The 15,016-nt window shown below is 41.8% G+C and overlaps 1 protein-coding gene across 12 annotated transcripts in view; it reads left to right on the forward strand.

Annotated features, from left to right (window-relative positions):
- LOC310899493 (uncharacterized protein) overlaps positions 1-15,016 on the forward strand; it is a 407,594-nt gene that overhangs the window by 119,474 nt on the left and 273,104 nt on the right. For all 12 annotated transcript variants that reach the window (XM_083835889.1, XM_083835891.1, XM_083835894.1 and 9 more), the window contains 2 exons: positions 14,362-14,488; positions 14,869-14,979. The gene's annotated coding sequence lies outside the window, so the exon portion shown is untranslated. The remainder of the gene's footprint in view (positions 1-14,361; positions 14,489-14,868; positions 14,980-15,016) is intronic.

Below are 15,016 nucleotides of genomic sequence, written 5' to 3' on the forward strand. Positions count from 1 at the left end.
TTTTCCTTCAGTAAATGTTCTCCCCCCCCCCCCCCAAAACACTCATTTTATTGGAAATCCTTCCTGGACCTGTACGCTTTCTGGTGAAATTATCCTTAATACAAGCTTTATATATAGACAGCTTGTTTCAATGAAATAAGGCTTTGCTTTATACATACATACATATATACATATATTTATATATATATCTGTATATATATATATATAAACCCTAACTAGCATTGTTTAGAAAGAGAAGTGTTATTGTCTCAAAGGAATGCTGCTCCTACAAAACTTAGTTATGCTTCACTCTACTGTAATTTGTAACCTAAACTTGCCCAAAGGAAAAGAGTGTGTTGGTGGCAAGGGACAATGTACATATGTAAGAAATCATTCTGTTGTCAGGGGTGCTGATAACAGACCTGCTAGTTAAAGCAAGGGGAAGTAGATGAACATCACCTTATTAGTGACAAAGTGGGGGCTGTTGGGCTTGGTGAACCATCGTGTTGAATATTTTTGAAGAAAACTAAAGTGTTGTATGTTGGTTTGCATGTAAAATAACTTAAGTCTACAGCTAGTTCTGTACTTTTGCTATTTAAATATAATCCACTGCTAGTCACGGCATTGATTTTGTGATGCTTGGTATATTTTTGGGAGCAAAGAGCATATGCCATAGGGAGACAGATACTTTGCTGATGAGTGCCAGATAAGTGAATCTAGCTAGGTAAATTGGATAGATGAACAGAGGAGACAGTTAAACTCCCTGTGCCACACTCTTAAGCCAGATGTCTGGCATCGACTTTCTGTACTCTTGGTGTTTCTTGCCTGAGCACCTGCTTGTTATCAGGGCCAGCTGGCTGCAGGGAACCCTCTGATGTGCTCTTAGGGGGGGGTAGCTCCCAAATCTAACTGGTATTTTGGGGTATCCCATGATGTATTTGGATAAATGGAGCTATGCTATGTATGTCTTGAGGTGGGAGGAAGAGGACTGAGTGAGCTGTTTGTTTGTTTGTTTCTTAGATGAATTAAATTCTACATTGCTATTCCAAGGGGAAGTGAATTTTTCTGAGCTGGTGTGGTGCTCAGAGTTTTAAAGACAATTTTTGTCAACTGCAGTGAAAAAGGGTCATTGGGTTCTTGGCTTTGTGTTGTGGAACATCAATTGCTCCTGCATACAGGCAAGCCAGGAACAAAGGTGCTTTGGCCTGTGTATCTTTTCCCCTCCACTTTTCAGACACAAGTGCATCACTCATGCTCGTTTGATGATGACCATGAGTGAGCTAAGGTACCAACCTATCCTGTGCAGAACACTTTTGCAGTGAAAGAGGGTCAGGGTACTGAAGGGGATGGTTGAAGGAGGTACCACACGGTGCACGAAGGAGATGCTCAGCTGGCAGGCAGGCCGTCTTTGTCCTCCACCTTTGGGAAACACCCAGCTTCTGACATCCAGCCTGCACGCACTGTAAGCATGAAACCTCCAGTGAAGTCTAAACTGATGTAACAGCCAGAGGCCTAACCAGCCTCTGGTTACTCCATCAGTGCTGTCCTTGTCCCTGGCCTTCTGTCTGCTCAGCTGCACCTGCACGTTTGAAGGCTGGAAAGAAATCCTGTTCAGACTTGAACCAAAAAGAACAGCTGGGCTTTGTGTGCACAGAGGGCTTTAGAAAGGTCAAGAATTGAGCTCTTGTGCCAGTCTTTTTGTGGTTTACTTCTCATTGTTTCTCTTTCTCTGTGAATTCTTCCTCTGAATTGGCATCTGCTGACTTTGTGGGGGTTTTTTGTTTGTTTTTAACATGGTGTTCTGTGTTGCAGGTTTTCTGTCAGTGCATGTCTTAACATCTTTTTGTTGGAAAGCTGGACTGCTGTGAAGGTCTGTCACTGCCTCCATGTGTTACTAAATCCACTGGCGTCGTGCTGGAGGGATATTGCTTGTATTTTTGGAGGAGGAAGGACCAGCTCCAAATTCTCTGCAGCACTGGGTGTAAGCTAATCTGTGGGACAACAAGGAAATCCACTGTGTGTGAGAAACAGTCAAATCAAACCCACAGTCATTTGTTTTTACAAATAGTTCTGTGGTTTAGGTCCACAAGGGGCTTCATTCATAGGCCCCCTTGTTATGAGTTCTGAGCATATTTTGAACTGTTTTCATCCTGATGCTGTGAAAAAGGTGTAGGCACAAAAGACTAGCTGCAAAGATGCTTTTTCTGGTCACTTGTTATAGCTCTGGTTTACTGCTGCACTCAATCTCATTGATTGTTGATATTATAGACCAGCATGGTTCCATCTCTCGTGTCAGTAACAAATGCTGTAAAATGCCTCAACACTTTTGATGAGTAGTGATAGAGTTATTGCACGTGTGCAGCCTTCATAAGTATTTCTTTCAAAACATTCAAGGTGATTAGGTCACACTACAGGTATAAAAAAATTCCTCATAATTCTTCTTCTGAAAGAAACCAGCATCTTTCACAATGGGAGAGTGAAAACTTCTGTTGAAGCCATCCAGGTACTGTTACTGTTTAGTAGCTGACGTGTATTGATTGTAAATAGACAATTGTCACTACCGTTTTGTGATTTCAACTTTGGCAAAAAAGTGAAGGCTGCACTATGTAAAGAAGGACTCATGGGGAAGGATTAATTTGCCTATCTGTAGGGCAATATCTAAGAAATGCTTTAAGCTCCTTACAGTATGATAGGGTTGTCTCCGAGCAGAGTTTGATTTCTTTAAGACAACTAGTTTAGCCTATATGACTGACTCCTAGCCATTCAGTGTTGGGTACCATTCTCTCTTGCATATCTATATTAAGAAACAAGCTGTTGCTTTTTTCAGTTTTTTAGTCTGAAGTAATGACGAGATTTCAAAGGATGTCCTATCAAAAAATAGAAATCAGGGTGGGATAAGTATACTTACCTATCCCCTCTTAATGCCAAAGCCTGCTTTGCAGATGGAAGGCTACGAAGGTTGGTGAGTCCTGGGTTGTGCTGCACCCCAAGAAGATACTGAATGTAAATATATTTAAATAGTGAAGTGTAAGGCAAACGTAATTTACCAATGTCAGGCTTCATCACAAGGTGACTGTCATTCCTCAAGGAAAATGTATTGCATCTCCTGCACATCAATAAACTCCACTCCATCTGTGGGATTTGTGGTACTGGTAAAACCCTGTATCTTATTTCCTTTTGTCTTGACAGGTTTTATCTCATCTGGTGCCTTCCCTGAAAGGTTTAGGTTCCTTCGTCTTTTTCTTCTCTTGGGGTCTCTGAACTTAGGTAGTCCCTAGTTTCCTTGCTGTTTTTGAGACATGAGTTAATATGATGTTGCTTAGTCCCCAGATATGAGTCTCCCAGATTAATTTCCCAGAAGGTAGACTTTCTCAGGAAGCTGTGTTCAGCTAGGGGAAACAGCCCTCATCTGGAAGTGATGTTTGGAGTTTGGCATCCTAGTGTTTTACAAAACTCAAGGACCAATTATAATCAATTATCTGGTTTCTGTCTGAAAATCCCATCTTTAAATAAAATTAAGGCTTCTTAAATACATCTTTGATAAGTGAGAAAGAACAGAAATGTGGTGTGAAGAACTCCAAACTGCCCTTTTCTTTTGCATGGGTTTGCTTATTCAAGGTCTCTCGCAGAAATCCAAAAAAATTAAACGACTGAACAACAGGGGATACTGTGAAGGCTTCCGCTGACAGTGGTAAGCTTGAGGTTGTGTCATTAAAATGAGCAAATTGTTTTAATGTCAGACACAGCCTTGAGACTTCCTGTCTTAAAATTTGTTTTAACAGAGCACAGTAAATACGGATTGGAACAAGACAACCCTATAAATAGTGAAAGCTCAGGTGTGTTGGTTGAGATGGATTAAATGAGGCTTCATGGACAAATAAGGCCACAACGAAGATGTGTTTTAGTTCATGGGTTTGGTATGGGTGTTCTGGTTGGTTGTTGTTTTCCCCTGGTTAACACTGCTTCATCCTTCTGCTTTCATGAAAACTGAAGCTCAGTCAGGAATTTTGCTGAGTCTCCACGGTCAATGTGGAACTATAAACTGTGGCTGGCTGTGCAGGTCTTTCCATACCAATTTTCACATTATTCCCCCTTTACCATCACAATTTAAACTTTCTCCTATTTGAGACAGAGAAGACTTTGTGGGTCATTGATTTGAATGTACAACGTGACCTTCAAAGTTCAAAGGAAGCATGTAGAAATCAAAGACTTGACATGAAATAAGTGAATTTCTTCTGCAAATAGCAGTGCAGTTGGTTCTTCCATTGAAGGGGCTGTATTGCCTTTAGGTTTCACTGTAATCAAGAAAGCCACTTACTGGATATTGATAATTTAGCTGCTGCTGCTATGGAAAAGGTAATTCACTAACCACTGTATAATAATTTTCTCAGGGGTTGTTCCCCAGTTGGTTACATGCACTTCTCAAAGGGCTTTTTCTTTCGGTTTTGCTTATGTTAATGTATATTATTTTTCTTTTGCATAAGATCCCCAACAGCAAGTGGAGTTCTCATGCTGGAAAGCAGTATTTTCATTTTAAACAGCCACAAATCTCCTTTTGTGAGGAGGCAGAGGCAGGGGCATGGCACTATTCACGTAGCTCGACCACTGAGCAGGCATCTTCCTGTGCTTGCTGAGCAAGACTGGCTGGGAGCAGAGTGACAACATGGGGCTGACACCAGGCAGAGCTGTCTGCCTCAAGAAAAGAAATCCTGCGGTTAGCAATTATGATATAACCTACCTAAAGCCCCATAACCAAGGACTGTCTGTCATACATCCAAGTTTGAGAATTTCCAACACCACCAACATTTTTTATTGTTGTTTTCTAGCATTTCTACGCCAGGTCTGTTGCTGTGTCTGTCGTATTCTTTTTGAATACGGTCAGCTCAGCTGTAATCGTGTTGCACAGGTTCAGGGGTACGTGCCAGCCCTGCAGTGCTCAGGTTTACAACTCGGACAACAGGAATTGATTGCTGCAACTTGGCCGCCTAGTATGCTAAGTCCAGATGCTCCTGATCCTGAATAAGGGACCAGTTTAGCCATGGCTATCTTAAAGTATTTCTTGATCACTTTCTCCATGGTTCTCGTGTCTCTAATGGTAAATCTTCTTCTGGAGGCACTGTGGGGCCCAAGAGAAGACATGGCGTGCCGCTTTATTGCTGTGCCCCTCCTCTCGCTCACAGCAAGTGGAAGAGACCTCTTGAAGATCTCCCTATTGCAAATACTCCTCGGTGTGGAAACTGCATTTTGTTTGAAAGCATCTCTCACCCGGTGTGATGGGTGTGCTGCTTGCCAGGGGTGGGAGGACTTGCTCTGCTGGGCTGCTGGTGGCATGACTTTGCTTGCAGTGCTCTTCCAAGTGCAGGGCCCTGCTGAAAGACAGATGCTCCCAGCTGCTGGGCAGCGTCATACCTTTTTCCATGCCATTTCTTCAGCCTTTGATGCACGATCTCTGGTAGGAAGACTGGCATAGTATTAAATGAACAAGATCCACCGCGGCTGTGGGGGAGCACTAGAATAATTTTTGCAAAGAACTGGCAAATCTTTGCAGGTCTCATATACACTTGGTAAAGCAGAAAATAGCTCTCTAAAAGCCAAATAGACTGAACCATGCTTAAATGGGTCCTGTGTTCTTCCCTGAGATTCCCATGTACCTTTGGCATCCTGCCTGGTCAGGGGAGAGATGGAAAGAGCAAGCATGCATCTCAGAGCTATGAATTCACCTAAGGTGGAATCCTCAATCTGTTTTAAATCATTTATGCTTTCTCAGTCCTGTTCTTACCAGACCTTGATAATTTCACCATTCCAGCTGAACAGGAGGTTTACCTTGTTAAATTCAGGAAGTGCCACTCTGATGGCAGCAGTCTTTTATCCTGTCCCTCTCATTTTCTGCCAGGCCCATAATGCATGATTAATCTCAGTATGTAGCAAAGGGTGCAGCTACCTGTTTCTTTTGTCTGCAATAAAATACATACTGTTTGATCTAATAGCACAGCATCTGTATTTAGATTTTTTTTTTTTTACCTGTCATCTTTTATATTGTGAACGTACAAAAAAAGCTGCTCTGTAGCTCTGGAAAATGTAATTTTTCCTCTCTTGTCCTTCTACTTTTAATGAACAGATTTCACTGTTTCTGATGCACATCAGTTTGTGTGCCTTTACCACCCAGCCATGCTAAGATTCAGGTTTATTGATTCTAAATATGCATTCCACTAGTCTTCATGCTCATTGTCAAAAATCAAAGCAGTCAGTTACATCTCTAGTCCAGAAACCCAGCTTTTAATGGAGGTATCACTCTAAAAATCTCATATCCCCTCTCTCTATTCATAGTCTAGAGCAGATCCTGCACAGGTGTAAATTGTTACAGCTCCATGGGGCTATCCAAATGGACACCAGCAGGGGCTGTGATCTTCTAGAGTAGCACATTTTCTGACATCTGTTGCAGTAATGCAGCTCTAAAAGTACTTAAGTTCAAGAGTGGGGAAACACTTTACCCATCAGTTTGACCTGTTCCTTGATGTTGTTTCTGCATACTTTTTCCTCCAGTATTTTTTTGGGGGGTGAAATGTTAAAAGTGCAGTAGGATGGAAAATCAGTTGTACTGAAACATCTTCATAGGCAGCTTAATTACCGTTTTGGTGGGGCAGCTATATTAGTTTATTAATGTATTGTTCACTTTGAAAAAGACTTTATTTTGTAATTTTTGTATTGTAAATTCAATACTTGCCATTTAAAATTGTGTAAAACACATTGCTAGTTCTCAGGATTAAGCTTACTATAATAACTGCATCCAATGTGTGGATAGCTTGAAAGTCTAGTGGATTCCTTGCAGCTTCTTAGCAGACGTTGATTATTGACATATTTGCTGCAGTGTGGTTTGTCATAGATTAACTCTTCAGATGACCAAGGCTCAGACTTTCACAAGTGGCCCTGAAAAGCCCAGTGACTACAGAAACAATTCTGCAGCTCACTTGATTCCTCCTGTCCTCAGGAAAGGTTATGAAGCCAAAGTGGCCACAGTTTTCTTACTTGTCAGCCATACCTCACCAATACATTGATTCACAAGTGTGCTATTTTGCTTCTCTGACCTTATTGACGTGCCATCTCTGATAGCTGATGGCTTTTAGGGCCAGGAGGCACGTGAGGATCTTCTTGGTAATGGTGGTGTGAACTCTTGTTTATAGCCAGTCACCTGCTGCCTCTGTAACCACCCTTGGCATTAGTGGTGGCTTTTTTAGAAATGTGCAGCTGCTGAAACAGCGGGCTGATGCACAGTCTCCCATCACTTATGTTTAAATGGTATGGATGACCTGAGAAGTATCTGCTCATTTTATGGACACTCTGCCTTTGAAGTCATTAGTGCTTAATTTTCACTGTTGCTTGCACTCAACAGCGATGTTAGTAGTGGCTTCATGAATTACTAATGTGGTGCTTAGAGGTGAAAAGTAAAGACCTTATCAAATTCTGGATATTTGCATATACAATGCAGATAATTAAGTATCTGAGGCAAGTTTTTTTCTTTACCTCCTTTGCTGATAGGGTGTTCAATAGAAAGTACATTTAATGTCTGTTGCTGCTGAGGATTAACCTTTGTTTAATGCTGTCCAGTCCTATATGATGTATCATATACTGAATTAACCCTCATCTGCAAAGCAGCTTCCTGGGTTCTGTTGTGTTTACACTGGCAACCTCTAAGAGGTAATTACAGAGCTCTTTTGTTAGAAATTAAGTGCTGCAGATGGACTCTTTTCCAGTAAATCAGAAATCACAAATAGAGTTCAGTTTAAGAACGTGGGGAAACTGTATTTTTCGCTTCCCTCTGATTTTTTTCTCCATCAAATCAAAAGCAGTTCTTCAGAGCATTGAAGTGTATGCTTAACATCATACTCTTCAATTCAGTGAGACTCTTCTGCCTTTACTAAACAGGGCTGTCTTTAAACAAAGCTCTTAAACACACATGTAATTAGTTATTGACGTGAGGTATGGTATGTATATATAGTCTGTACTTCAAAAGAGGGATCTTTTTCCTAGTAGGTTTCTTTAAAGCAGAAAACATGCTTCTAGCTTGAGTAATGTTTTTTTTTTTCTTTTCCAATGGCATTTCAATTCAGTATAGGTAAAAACGATCTTTAAAGAATGAGTCAAAAGCTTTAATGTGCGTTTAACCCAGTCCCCTTTGAAACCCAGTTCAGATATACAGCTTCTTTGAAATAAATAATTGTGCAGGGAGCTATGTTCATCAGGAAAATGTTTTTAGTATCACCTGCATAAACGAAATCACAGATGCTTCAATCAAGGATCATTTCTTTAAAGAAAGGCTTTAAATTGCCTACTCTGCAGTATCACATGCTTACCCATAATTTAGTGCCTTATCCACTGGAGTGTCACGGGGATTATCTTCTTCTGGAATGTGGAAATGATTAGAAGATTAAAAATCCATATACAATTCCCTGACTTTTCACAGAATACTAAAAACACCGGATAAATGTTTAAATTATTATAATTCTGAATCATTGTTGTAAGCATTCTGGCTGCCTTGTATTGTTTCATTGTTTTCACCAGGATAATGAGTTGAACTTCAGGTGTGGGTTGTTTTTTTGTTGTTTTGTTTGTTTGTTTGTTTGTTTGAGGGATTTCTACTCTTGCACATCTGAGCCCATTGCTTTAGGAGTGGGAGAACTGTGATGCTTTCCATCTTTACAGTGGCAGATAATATATGCACAGCTTGCTGTCTTCAGAAGGGATCATTATCTGATGGCTGTTACCATTGGACATGGCCACTAGTTGAGATGATTAGAGGGAGCAAAGCCAGGTGGTAGTGCAACTACACCACTGCTTGTTTTAAGCTGTCTTTTCACTGTCCAGTCTTGGAACACTAGTCTTCAAGCTAGTCTTCAACTTCCTGAAGCTTCTTCTGTCAATACACTCTTTGCTGTTGGGTGGCTTGTGTCATGAACCAAGACAGCCTGTGCCATTTATTTGTATACAGTGCATGTATTTAGTGAAGCATAAGCCTTTTGGTTATGCGGGAGGGAGGTGAATTAACCCAGCAACAGCAGCATCTGGAGGAATCATACTGAGGGCACTTTTGCTAGGGCCATTAGCAATGTCTATGGTGTGTTGGCTAATGGGCATGTCCTCCATGAATGCAAGAGTGGACATCCTTACCAGAAGCGTTCAGGAAATGGGTGGCTAGCAGTCTGGTTTGCCGCAGACCAAACAGAGCTGTGGAAGTTCAGAACACTATTCCTACAGATGGCGACAGTATACTTGTACTATTTCTGATACTACTAAGCAGTTTTCAACTGATGGCCGTGCAAATATTTTCCAGTCACTGCAGATCTGTTTGGAAAGTTCAGGTGCAGAGGACTATGTGGGCTTTGTGGATCATTCGCAGGTTCTGATGCCATAGTGAAAATCGCTGTTAGCAAAGACAACATTGCATCCTGACTAAAACTGATTGTTCAAAGCTTCACTGGAAACCCATCCTGACCTCTTAATTTGTAACAGATGGTAAATAGAAAGTTCTCATATGCAGCTACATGCTCACCTGGATGTGCTTGTTGATATAGAGACTGAATTGTGTGCTTCTGGATCCAGTGAAGTCCAGACTTGATTACAGAGAAATTTAGGGGTGTTGATTACCAGTGTTGAATGCGCATCATGGGTGATTTGGAAGTGGTTCAGCCAATAATTTGTCTAGCTGCAACTAAAGCTGTGAATGAGAGCTGCAGGGGGCTTGAAAGTCCTTTTATCTGGTTAAAAATGTAGCTTGACAGTAAAGCCTGCTGCACATCTGGAACAGCTGCTTGTGAAGGAACAAATGGATTGATACCGAGGGTGTAAGCTCCATCAAAGTCAGATATATTAATGTTTCTCTACAGCTGTACCTAATGACTAAGAGACAAAAGGTTGCTCTTCTGAAGATATATGGGCATCTTCATAGGTTTTGTTGCAAGGCACGTAAGTATCAGTGTTGCATTATAGACAAATGATATCACTGAAAGTGATATCCAAATTATATCAATTGGATGGAAATACTTCATACTTACATAGAAGTTGTCATTTTACCATTTACTTAGCTAAGTGAATGCTAAGCAATTAGTTTTCCTCCTTCCAATCTACCTAGAAGTTGCCATACTATCCTCAGGTCTGAAGTGGAATGAATGATGTTTGCTGTTTTATGTGAATTTATCTCCTGTTAACACGGGGAGTTATACTTCTGTTTAGCAAGATTTTCTTTTGTGATGTATGAAAATACTGAAGTGATTCAACCCAAGGAAAAGATTAGGTTTAGGATGTAGCAGTTGGGTATGCTTTCCTTTCATGCTCTTATATTCCCCAGAATAGCTCTTAATTGCAGATGCAGAGATGACCTATCACCTCTTTGTAGGTGGTTGCATGGTCTTCAATCACCACTGTATCTGTGCCTCTTGCAGCATCTCTGGAAGCCAAGGAGTGCCATTATCCTAAATCATTTGTCTGAGATCAGAGTAGGTGAGTGGCAAAGCGGGACTTGAAGCCATGCCAGCACTCTAATCTCTGCCATGTCACTGCCTTCTGTTTAATGTCTTTGGGGGTCGATAGGAAAGCCTTCGGAGCGCTTCTTTGCTGGGTAGAATCTATCTAGCATGAAGTGTGCAAATATTCAGCACAAAGACACCTACTTCTGCTCAATGCCACAAAAACTAAAGTGTTCCTGATTGCAAATGTGTGGACATTGTAAGCAGTGAAGTCAATTGACTGTAAACACCTGTTCAATGGTAAATGTGTGCGTAAATGTAGCCTTGCGTGTGAATGAACAGCGGCAAAAGCGGCCAGGCTCCGGTGTTGTGTTTGGCAGCAAGAAGTTTAAATAGCAGAAGGTTTTCTTGTTTGCAGATATGGATGTGTTGTGGCATCACAGGAAGCGTCAAGAAGGTATCCTCAACAAGCTGTCCAGCTTTTACTGTGATACTCTTTGCTCTAGTGGTGAATTCACTGAAGGTTTAGGTCTGTACCTTTCCTTAACACTAAATTCACATGGATCCTTGTGGAGTTGAAGGCAGGGAGGAAGAGGGAAGAGAGAGAAACACAGCTGCAATCTTACTTTTATAAGAGACTTATCAGCTGCTAGCAAGCTTTCCCAAGTAGATGATTACTATCTAACTTGCAATAAACATCTGACTTTATCCAGGCAATTGTGAAATAACTTGACCAGTGTGATGTAATGTACAGGCATCTAGAGACCTGACCTTTACAAATGCAGCCTTAAAAGTTAAATGTCATCCTCTACCCCAGCTTCTATTCCTGTGCTGCCAGCCTACCCTCCACTTGGTCATTTCCCTGCCTAATCTTCATTGAAATAACTCTGCAGAAATCAGAGCTGCTTTGCTTATTTATGCCAAATGCAGCTCTTGCTTTTAAACCCTGAAGTCCATAACAAAAATCTTAAAGCCATTAGGATTTCCGTGTCCAAGTAACCATATTAGTGATACTGTTCACTAAGTGGCACCAGTCCTCTCCGTGGATATTCATGGACTCAGGTGGGGTTAGGAGGCAGAAGACCTCCAGCCTTTTGCGAGGTACCTGCCCATCAGTAGAATTCTGCAGGGGAAGAGAAGGGTGGAGTGAATATCCCAACAAACATAATTTTTTTTCTCTCTCTTTTTTTCTTCCTTCCCTCCCTCCTTCCCTCCCTCCCTCCTTCCTTTTTTTTTTCTGAGCCTTATCCAAGCAGATTCAGGCTACTCAAAATTTTATAACCTTTCAAAATCTTCTCCATTGACATATTCTTACAAGCCAGCCATAAAGCAAGAGCTCCCCTTATTTAACAGCCAGCAAACCAAGGTGTGAAACTAAGGACGTGCAGTAGCAAGAAAGATAAATGCAGCAGAAGAGGCAGGTTTCTTATCTTTAATAAGAGGATGCCTAAGAGCTTCAGCTTTCTGTTATCTTTCACTAAGATTTACCAGAAGCATGTAGTACTAAGCTTTTAACGCTCTTGCTTTACATATTAAAAAAGGTAATTTTTATTTCCATTTTCACTCAGCCTGATTTGAAAAACTTCTGTAAAATAGCATTCTCCATTTTGAAAGCTATTTTTGAGATGCCAAGTAGTGCTGATTATATCAATAGAGTACATTGATTATTTTTTTCTTATTTGCCCTGTATCCTAGTAAGCCTGATATTTGACATGATTTATTTTGTTTCTCTTTTCATCTCCAAATTTCCTTGGCAATAATCAGAATTACATTGAACAATCACAGGAGATTTGTCACAATGAAGTTCTGATGCTGGTTTCAATCTAATGCAAAATGTGCAGTGTGCAACTTAAAGCCTTTGTCTGTCTTCAGGGTCTGTTTATGGCAATGCTAAATTGATACCTTTTCCTCTGACCTGTTGTTGTATGCTGGATAATGTGCTCTAATTTCTGATTTGGGGAGGTGAGATGCAGACCCTGTAAGTTAGCGATTCACCTAACCCTTTGGTGCTGGTACAGGAGGTCTGTGTTATTGCAAGGACAGTTGATCAGAGGATAGTACTGTGCCACTCTGGGCTTCTGGTGTTCCTTTAATGCATGCTGGGACCAGTCACTGTAGATAAGAAGCAAAGAGTTGCATATATCACTGTCCAGTTTTATTTCAATATTTACAATGGTCTGCTATGGGCTTAGTTAGAGAGAAAGTTGGCAGATGTGAATGCTGGGCTGCTTTCTATCATCTGTCAGCAGTCATGGTCATCCAGAGAGGTCCCACATGACTGGAGACTTGCTAATGTAATGCCCATCTGTAAGAAGAGTCGTAAGGAGGACCTGGGAGACTACAGGCCTGCCAGCCTGACCTTGGTGCCAGGAAAGGTGATGGAACAGGTCATCCTGAATGCAATCATACAGCATGTGTGGGACAGCCAGGGGATCAGACCCAGTAAGCATGGGTTTATGGAAGTGAAGTCCTGCCTGACCAACCTCATCTCCTTCTATGGCGGGGTGACCCGCCTGGTGGATGAGGGAAAGGCTGTTGACACTGGGGGTGCTGATTGATGCTTGCCTGAACATGAGCCAGGAGTGTGCCCAGGTGGCCAAGAAGGCCAACGGCATCCTGGCTTGTGTCAGGAATAGTGCAGCCAGCAGGAGCAGGGAGGTGATCGTCCCCCTGTACTCTGCTCTGGTGAGGCCGCACCTCGAGCGCTGTGTTCAGCTTTGGGCCCCTCACTACAAGAAGGACATCGAGGCCCTGGAGCGTGTCCAGAGAAGGGCTACGAAGCTGGTGAAGGGCCTGGAACACAAGTCCTGTGAGGAGTGGCTGAGGGAGCTGGGGTTGTTTAGTCTGGAGAAGAGGAGGCTCAGGGGAGACCTCATTGCTCTCTGCAACTACCTGAAAGGAAGTTGTGGGGAGCTGGGGGTCGGCCTCTTCTCACAGGTAACCAGTGATAGGACTAGAGGGAATGGCCTCAAGTTGCACCAGGGGAGGTTCAGGTTGGAAATGAGGAGACATTTCTTCTCAGAAAGAGCAGTCAGGCATTGGGACAGGTTGCCCAGGGAGGTGGTGGAGTCATTGTCCCTGGGGGTGTTTTAAGGAAAGGTTGGACGTGGTGCTTAGGGACATGGTTTTAGTGGGTGACATTGGTAGTAGGGTGATGGTTAGACCAGAAGATCTTGGAGGTCTTTTCCAACCCTAATCATTCTATGATTCTATATCACTCTGGAACTATTGATTTTAATCAAGTGATGGTAACATGTTACCCAGATCCCAGCATGATGAAACTTGAGTCTTAAAGCCAGTCCTGTAGAGGTCTGTTGTACTGCTTGTGAGATCTGCTAAAGCCCAATAGCTTCCATTCCTGACCAGAGCTGCTATTTCTAGTACAAGCGCATGGCAAGACTTCTTATTCCTCTACAGCATGTTTGTTCACTAGTCTCTGAAGCATGGTTTGCTTGCAAGGATTAGCAAAACTGTATAGCCAGGCTACAGCAGTCTGTCTGGGAAATGTCTTCTACCCAGCAGCCACAGGAGAACTTCCTACTACATGTTAGACACCAAAGAAAAGATTCAGTTTTTAATTTGAATTTGCTTTTCTTTACTGGGAAGAGGAAAAATAAATAAATAAAAAACACAAATTAATTGGCCCTGCTTTGCACAGAAGGAATGATTAATCTCCTGCATGCAGGAGCATCTGTCTACTACTCCTGCCTGAATTCCTCAAAAGGCTAAGAGTGTTTCTAATGGTCATTTAAATAATAAATGCCACTACACTCATTAGGGGTGTATCAGCCGTTCGTTTTCTGCTCTGGTGCTTGTTGTATTCTATTAATATTTATTGAATTCAAGGAAATTCATTCTGAGCTACTGGTCTACATTTCTTTTCAAGGTCACCAAATATAAATATTTTATTTATCTAATTTAGAAAAACGACATCAGATGCCATGCAGCAAACATGACAAGAGTATGAATTAGCGGAAAGCTTCCCTGGGGAAATGTATCCAGGTTCCAGTAATGGATAATTATAAATCCAATAGCTTCTCTCCTACCAGGTAATAAAGATATATAATGGCGATACAAACCCTCACCTGAAAGCGTGCATGTGGCAATAGCAGTGAATAGCAAAATAGACTATTTACTATGAGGGCAGTGAGAGCATCCAAATCTTTCTGGTATTTGGGCCCTAAGTAGGCTTATTAGAGCTTCAGCTTCAAAACTGTTCATGGATAAGCACATGTGACAGATCTCCCATAGCCCCATGTGAACAAATGTGCCTACATAAATTAGGTGCTTGATGGTGTCTCTCATGCACTCTCAAAGGTGCTGGCTAAAATGTCCCCGTAACAATCATACGAGTGGCCAGAGTAGCTTGGCTCAAGGATTTCACAGTGCTTTCTCATCACTAGCAGTCTACTGTTTCTCCTTCAAACAGGGTTGCATTGCATACTTGCTGTGTCTGCATAGCCCAGGAAGGTACTCTTTCTTCCCCACCAGTAATGAGACAGAGAAGAACCTGATGAAATGCTGTGTTCTCAAAGTTCCTGTAAGTTAAACCCTCCTCACCCTTTTCTGCTATGTGT

Source organism: Anser anser (assembly GCF_964211835.1).
Source record: "Anser anser genome assembly, chromosome: 4".
Taxonomy (NCBI): domain Eukaryota; kingdom Metazoa; phylum Chordata; class Aves; order Anseriformes; family Anatidae; genus Anser; species Anser anser.